The following is a 7,367-nucleotide window of genomic DNA, read 5'->3' on the forward strand; positions in this document are numbered from 1 at the left end:
AAGCCTTCAACATCAGCCACAGAGGGCAGGAGGAAAAATCAAGTTGCACCCAAAAACAAGATCTACCCCTCATTTGAGGAAGAGGCCCCCGTCCTACTGCCAGCATTGGCAAAGCCTACACCATCAGCGGCAGAGGCCAGGGCGGCAGAGGCCAGACCCCTAGTCTTGCCAGGGCTGGTGCAGCCCCAGACCAGCACTTTTCAGCAGGCAAGCAGGCAAGACAGCAGGCAAGACCCAAGCAGGGAAGACTCAAGACAGCAGCGGCCCTTGTCCCTGCCCAGCAAGCAAGACACAAGCCAGCAGCGGCCCTCAAAAAAGAAGAGCCTTGCGGACTCTGGGCCAGCGTTCCCAGGTGAGTAGGCAGAACCAGATCCCTTTTGGGTTCCCCTTGGCCTTAGACTTGGTGTTTACCTCGACGGATGTTGGTGATCTGACACTAACAAAAGAAGTGCCATGGTCAGATCACTTCCTGGCGCAACTGGACTACTCCGCGACCCTTCCCCTCTGCAGGGAGGTGGGACCGATTCGGATGGTCCGACCCCGCTACTTAATGGATCCAACTGGTTTCCAGAGAGTGGTAGGGGATGTTTTATCCCAAGTTGATGGCCTCTCGGCTGATTCCCTGGTGGCCCCTTGGAATGCGGAGTTAACCTGGGCTATCGACTGTCTGGCTCCGAAGTGCCCTCTCCGATTGCATGGAGCCCGGACAGCCCCGTGGTTTTCCCCAGAGCTGAGGGCGATGAAACAATCGTTGAGACAGCTAGAGCACTGATGGCGGAAAACTCACTCTGAATCAGACTGGACACGGGCTAGAGCTCAACGTCAAGCCTACCAAGTGGCAATGGCGACGGCATCTACAGAAAACAGCAGCAGGAGACTTTTTCAGGTGGTTCGCAATCTATCGGAACCACCTGCACCACCGGGGCCTGGTAGGGACCCCAAGATCTCCTGCAATGCTTTTGCAAAGTTTTTTGCTGATAAAGTCGCTCAGATTCATAAGGAGGTAGACTCCACGGTGGGAGCAGGGCCAGGGTGGGAGAGTGTTAGAGTTCTGTCTAGTCCTGTTACATGGGATCAATTCCAATCTGTTACCTCCAAGGATGTGGACAGGCTGCTTGGACAAGTGAAACCGACCACCTGTCTCCTTGATCCTTGCCCATCCTGGCTGATAAAAGCGAGCCGGGAAGGGCTGGGCGATGGGCTCTGCGGGGTGGTGAATGCTTCTCTCTGTGAGGGAGCCTTCCCAGATCCGCTGAAAGAGGCGGTCATTAAACCGCTTCTTAAAAAAAATATCTTTAGACCCAGCCAGTTTGGCCAACTATCGCCCAGTCTCAAATCTGCCATTCTTGGGCAAGGTGATTGAGCAGGTGGTTGCCGAACAACTCCAAGCACGCCTGGAGGATGCAGACCATTTGGATCCCTTCCAGTCGGGATTCAGGCCTCATCATGGGACTGAAACTGCCTTGGTCGCACTGGTGGATGATCTCCGGCGAGCTAGGGACAAAGGTGAGAGTTGTTTCCTGGTTCTGCTGGATCTCTCAGCGGCCTTTGACACCATCGACCATAACATCCTTCTGGACCGTCTAGAGGGGCTGGGAGCTGGCGGCACTGTTATACAGTGGTTCCGCTCCTTCCTCCTGGGCCGTGTCCAGAAAGTGGTGTTGGGGGATGAGTGTTCAGACCCCTGGGCTCTCACTTGTGGGGTGCCTCAGGGTTCTGTCCTCTCCCCCATGCTTTTTAATATCTATATGAAGCCGCTGGGAGAGATCATCAGGGGGTTTGGGCTGGGTGTTCATCAGTATGCAGATGACACCCAGCTCTACCTCTCCTTTAAATCAGAACCAGTAAAGGCGGTGAAGGTCCTGTGTGAGTGCCTGGAGGTGGTTGGAGGATGGATGGTGGCTAACATTGATGTTGAATCCTGACAAGTCCTGTTTTTGGGGGACAGGGTGCGGGTGGGTGTAGGGGGTTCCCTGGTCCTGAATGGGGTAGCTGTGCCCCTGAAGGTCCAGGTGCACAGCCTGGGAGTCACTTTGGACTCACAGCTGTCCATGGAGGCGCAGGTTAATTCTGTATCCAGGGCAGCTGTCTACCAGCTCCACCTGGTACGCAGGCTGAGACCCTACCTGCCTGCGGACTGTCTCACTAGAGTGGTGCATGCTCTAGTCATCTCCCGCTTGGACTACTGCAACGTGCTCTACGTGGGGCTACGTTTGACGGTGACCCAGAAACTGCAATTAATCCAGAATGTGGCAGCTAGGCTGGTGACTGGGAGCGGCCACCGGGATCACATAACACTGGTTCTGAGAGATCTGCATTGGCTCCCAGTACGTTTCCGAGCATGATTCAAAGTGTTAAAGCCCCAAACAGCCTCGGTCCTGTATACCTGAAGGAGCGTCTCCACCCCCATCATTCAGCCTGGACACTGAGATCCAGCTCCGAGGGCCTTCTGGCGGTTCCCTCATTGCGAGAAGTATGGTTACAGGGAACCAGACAGAGGGCCTTCTCGGTAGTGGCGCCCACCCTGTGGAATACCCTCCCTTCAGATGTGCAGGAAATAAGTAGCTATCCTATCTTTAAAAGACATCTGAAGGCAGCCCTGTTTAGGGAAATTTTTAACATTTAACGCTGTATTGTTTTTAATACTTGATTGGGAGCCGCCCAGAGTGGCTGGGGAAACTCAGCCAGATGGGCGGGGTATAAATAATAAATTATTATTATTATGATACAAGGCTGGGGTCTCTCTTGGTTTCCTTGATGTCTGGGTGCAAGTCCCCCCCACCCCACCCCTCCTTGTTATGAGGCGTGTAACATGGAGCAGGGACTTCCGGGTGGCTGCCCCTGTTCTGCATTGCTGGGGGTTGGACTAGGTGACCCCGCAGGTCCCTTCAGACGCTACAGTTCTATGATCCCTGTTCAGATATGGCATGCACCCGCTCATTGCAACAGGCGAGAAGCCCCCTGAGAAAGAACTTGCCGTCTTTTCTCGTGTATAAGACGAGGTTTTTCACCCCCCCAAATCAAGTGTCAAATTGGGGCTCCTCTTCTACAGGGGGAGTGCTGAGGGGGGACGGGCGCTTGGTTGTAGCTGCCAGGAGGAGATTCCCAGCCATGATTTCTTTGCTGTGGAAAGGGCTGTTGTCGACTGGCAGACGATAGGTGACTTGGTGGTTGATGCCTGCAACTGTGCAATTTGATTAATGGCTCCCTCCCCCCAAATAAAACTCAACCACTCTGGGCAACCCCTCCCCAAAAAAGCTTAACAAGTCTTGGCAATCTGCCCCCATTTCTAAATTTTGAGTGCCCAAAAATATGGAGCGTCTTATATATGGGGGCGTGTTATACATGGAAAAATACGGTACCTTTCCCTCTCATCCGCCTCATTTACTCACCCCTCTCTCTCTTTCTTTCTGAAGAACTCTCTGATGAAAACTTCGAGTTCCTGTGGATGGGTAAGAAAATGCTGGGGGGAGGAAGAACAATCCCAGAAGCTTTGGAGAGGATGGATGAAAGGGAGATTTTGGACACCATCCTCCAACACCTCCAGACATCTCCCCAGGTGTGTGTGATGCAGGGTGGATTTGATTGAAATCAAATCAATTTAAAACATATTTTTACATTCTTGCTTGTATAATCTTAATATTTACAACCAGATGAAGGTTTCATTTTGGGAATAATAAATTTCCAGAGTAGTTTTTACTACTGATTTGGTTATACTGTTAGAAATGCATAGACAGATAATTATGAAATTATTGTGGGGTATAATAAGTTAACTGTGTACAGACGCTTCAGGTTACATACTGTCAGGGCTGCCACTCAGTCCCAGCTCACATAGGACCACGTTAGCCAGCGTTCAGGTTAAAAGAGTCTTTATTGGATTACAGGTTCCATTTCCAAACTGCAATGTGCAGCCCTACTTCTTCTAGGTCAGACCGGCGAAGACCCGTCTGAGTCTCCGCCTCTAGCACACCAGCTTAATACCCTAGCCTTGCTCCACCTCCTGCGCCTTTCCTTCCGTCTCTGGGTCCTTCTGCCCCCCGGGGTCTCTTCTTTCCTACTCTCTTCTGACGCGGACCCCCCTGACCCTTCCGCCTCCTTGCGGCGGGCTTTGGGACCTGGCTCACTCTCTGGGCTGCTTACTGCGCCAGCTTCCGCTACATTTGAACTTGGCGCGCGCGCCCAACTCTCTACCTTCCTCTTGATCGTTTCGTCGCTCCCCGAGGTGGGCGTGACTACTCCTGACTCATGCCCTCCCTCCTTCTGAAAGCCTCCGGAACCCGATATCTGGTCCCCTTTCTCCCCGCTGCTCCCGGCTGGGTACGTGGGTCCCGATCTCCAACTGCTGCTCTCTGATCCCTCTCTGGACCCTTCTTCCTGGGGTGTCCCCCTGCTTTCCCCCCTTGCTCTGACCGCTGGCGCTCCCTTCTGGGAATCCTCGGACTCACTGGACAGGCTCGGTGATCTCGGGTCGTCATCCCCACTCATCTTTCCTTCGTATTCCTCCCCCTCGCTCTCTGTCTCCTCCCTTCTCTGCGTCTCTGCTCCTGAACCCCTGACACATACGCTTCAGGTTACCGACTCCGCTAACCCAGAAATAGTACCTCGGGTTAAGAACTGCCATCGGCTCAGGGGCGAGAGGGGAAAAGCCGGGTGGATTACAGAGAGCCCCCAAAGATTGTGGGAAGCAGCAGTTCCTCAGCGGAGGAAGGAGAGGAGATGCAGGGGTCGGAGGAGGCAAGGCGGTGCCTGGACACCTTGCCTGAGCAAAGCGGGGAGGTGGGGGGTCCCCCATTACCCAAGCCTTCCTTGCGCAGTAGGCTTCCGCGCAGAGAGGGGAGGCGCAGACTGGGCGCCAAGAAATTACTCTGCTGGGGAAGGTTGAAGGGCCGCCCACTCTCAGATTCTGCCCGTGAATGAGCAAGACACGGAATAGAGGCGCTCTGCATTCTAAAAGTTTTGATCACTAAGAAGAAAGCTTGAAAACAGACTCTTGAGCCATATTGCCTGATTGCTCTCAAGCAACCAACCGATACCTCTAACAGTGGTGCTTCAGGTTAAGAACAGTTTCAGGTTAAGAACAGACCTCCGGAACGAGTTAAGTTCTTAACCTGAGGTACCATTGTATATTTGGACAACTTTTCTGCTGTACCTTATTGGAAGGAGAAAAAGAATCATTTCCTTAATAAGAATTTAAACAATTTATTTAACTAAAACAATAACATTATAGCTTATATATCCATGATGTAGTTAAACATTTTTTTAAAAAAAATTCTTAGACTGAATTTTAGCATATATGAAAAACTTAAAATAAATCCTTACTTCCCAGTGAATAGCCTCTGGACTATAATGCAACTTAAATAGAAAAATATATTCCGAAAGATTTTTCCTCCAAAAGCATTTTATTTTAGAAATCCAATTTAATTTTTTTTAAAAAAAATGTGATTTAAATCAAAGAAATCCATTAAAAATAATAATGGGTCATTGATTTTTATCCACCCTGGTCTGATGTTGCGCAGCGTGAACCAGGGTTTCCCAACCTGGTGCCCTCTAAATGTTCTGGACCCTATGCTGCCTGGGGCTGGTGGGAGCATGTAGAAGGGTTCAAGTTGAGGGGAACTGCCATTAACTATCACAGACAAAGGCAAACTTGGCCCTCCAGCTGCTTTGGGACTACAGCTCCCATCATCCCTAGCTCACAGGACCAGCAGGTCAGGGGTGATGGGCATTGGAGTCCCCAAACAGCTGGAGGGCCGTCTTTGCCTAGGCCTGAACTATTGGGAGCCCAGCTTGGAGGAAGGTCCTATTTGCACATGCAGGAGACGACTTTCCGCTGGTGAGAAGGAGTGGAAACCGCCAGTCTGGGGGGGCTTGAAAAGAGGACCAGGCAAACTTGGGGAAGCAGAGAAGACGGTCAGTGCAGGATCTGTAGACCGGAAGAAGAACCAATCCATGAACTTGATTTGGTGGGGTGACTTGGACCCCAGGAAATGTTGCATGTTTTTTTCTTTATTCAGAAGCATTCCTGTCTCCAACAGTGGAGGAAGAGCAATTAGGACATGCTGAACTTGTCAACTTTCAAATTCCCCAAATGAGGAATACTAAAGAGTTGTAATAGGGACGCAGGTGGCGCTGTGGGTTAAACCACTGTGCTGCTTGGGCTTGCCGATCGGAAGGTTGGCGGTTCGAATCCCTGCGATGGGGTGAGCTCCCGTTGTTCGGTCCCAGCTCCTGCCCACCTAGCAGTTCAAAAGCACATAGTGCAAGTAAATTAATAATAATAATAATAATAATAGTTACAGATAGGTAGCCGTGTTGGTCTGCCATAGTCAAAATAAAAAAAATCCTTCCTGTAGCACCTTAAAGACCAACTAAGTTAGTTCTTGGTATAAGCTTTCGTGTGCATGCACACTTCTTCAGATACACTGAAACAGAAGTTGCCAGATCCTTCTATATAGTGAGAAGGTGGGGAGGGGTATTACTCAGAAGGGTGGTGGGAATGGGAGATTGGCAGATAGCTGAGATGAGCCTGTTGACGTACTGCTCCGGCTGGAAGGTAAACGGCATTTCCGTGTGCTGCTCTGGTTTCGCCAGAAGCGACTTAGTCATGCTGGCCACATGACCTGGAAAAACTGTCTGCAGAAGCGGACAAATGCCGGCTCCCTCGGCCTTAAAGCGAGATGAGCTTTAAGCCCAGAGTCATTTGCGACTGGACTTAATTGTCAGGGGTCCCTTTACCTTTACCTTTAAAGAGTTGTAACATGACTTGGGAATTCAGAAGATGTGTAAAATTGCATACAAATCATTAAAACAATTGCCTAGTACTTGCAATCTATTATTATTATTTAGTATTACCCGACATTTTCAGACGCTAAAATTGAAATTCTTTGGTTTTCCAAAAGCAGTTGATGTAGCTGGTGGGGTGTCTCCTCCCTGTGACTCACCCAAACCTTCCCCAACCCTTAGAATGCCCTCTATAGATATTATGGACTCAAGCTGCGGGATTCCAGGAGCGCAGAGACAGTCCACCAGTACCTGCACTTACTCCTGAGGTTGGCTCTCGAAGAGGAAGCAGACAGAGAGGTGAGTGAATGTGTGGGACCGTGACTGTGCTCACACGGAGACTCTCCACCTCCAGCAGTGTCCTGGAAGAGCCTCCTCCTTCTGAACCCTCCTGCTTCAAGCGCCTCCCCAGGCTGCTCCCCAGTGTCCCACCACCACAATCCAGGGTCCCCCACTCTTACTCATCCAGCCAGTCCATAGACGCCGACTCCATGGGGCTTGAGGGGGCTCGAGCCCCCTCAAAAAATTTTTTTGGGGGGCTCAGCCCCCCCCAAAATCTCGGGCGCCCTTCCTGCGCCTTTCCTTCC

The 7,367-nt window shown here is 51.0% G+C and overlaps 1 long non-coding RNA gene across 1 annotated transcript; it reads left to right on the top strand.

Annotated features, from left to right (window-relative positions):
* The first annotated feature begins 271 nt into the window (after positions 1-271).
* LOC308579504 lies at positions 272-7,092 on the top strand. The gene is made up of 3 exons (XR_014004511.1): positions 272-352; positions 3,417-3,559; positions 6,964-7,092. It is a non-coding gene; the product is annotated as an uncharacterized lncRNA (long non-coding RNA).
* The last annotated feature ends 275 nt before the right edge of the window (positions 7,093-7,367 follow it).

The sequence above is a fragment of the Podarcis bocagei genome (assembly GCF_964188305.1).
Source record: "Podarcis bocagei genome assembly, contig: HAP1_SCAFFOLD_83, whole genome shotgun sequence".
NCBI classification, from domain to species: Eukaryota; Metazoa; Chordata; class Lepidosauria; order Squamata; family Lacertidae; genus Podarcis; species Podarcis bocagei.